This window comes from Meleagris gallopavo, chromosome 2, assembly GCF_000146605.3.
Source record: "Meleagris gallopavo isolate NT-WF06-2002-E0010 breed Aviagen turkey brand Nicholas breeding stock chromosome 2, Turkey_5.1, whole genome shotgun sequence".
Taxonomy (NCBI): domain Eukaryota; kingdom Metazoa; phylum Chordata; class Aves; order Galliformes; family Phasianidae; genus Meleagris; species Meleagris gallopavo.
The window spans coordinates 543515-544211 of record NC_015012.2 but is presented as its reverse complement, the minus strand read 5'-3'; positions in this window follow the sequence as shown (position 1 = coordinate 544211).

The following is a 697-nucleotide window of genomic DNA, read 5'->3' as shown; positions in this document are numbered from 1 at the left end:
AGCGGGCAGCGCTGCGGGACGGGGCTGCAGCCGTGAGCGCTGCACGAAGCGCTGCGCTGCGCTGCGCTGCGGCCGCCCGCGGGCGCTCGGTGTTTTCGTGGCGTGTTTTGCTGGCTTGTGTGAGAAGCTGGAGAGGCTCCAAAGCAAACATCGCTAACCCAGGAATAAACAATCCCTGTTGTATAACGGGCGGGAGCCTTTCTCCTTCCCACCGAGAGTCCGGCAAAGCCTCGGAGCTGCGAGCAAATAGTTTGCCCACCCCCCCACACACACATACCCTTCCCCTCCCACCCTCTCCTCCTCATTGCATTTTGGTTTGCAAAGCCGACGTCGCGGCTGGGGCAAACATCTCCAGATCTATGCGGGCGGTGCATGGGTCCAGGCTGAGGGACACGGTTGGTTGGTGGGCGCGGTGGGGATGGGCCGACAGTTGGACCGAATGATCCCAGCGGTCTTTTCCAGCCCATGATCTACCACCCTAAGCGCTCAGGAGGAGTTACCCTGAAGGGGATGGGGCGGCTCTGGAGGCCCCCCGCTCTCTCCCATCTGCTGGGGCCCCGCTGCTGCAAAATGGAGAAGCCGGGGAGCCCTCGGCACGGCCCCGCTCCCGGCACCGGCTCAGCGCAGCGCCGCACTATAATGGGATGTGGTTTGACCCCAAGTGGGAGGGTTTAGCCTTATATACCGTTTATTTGCA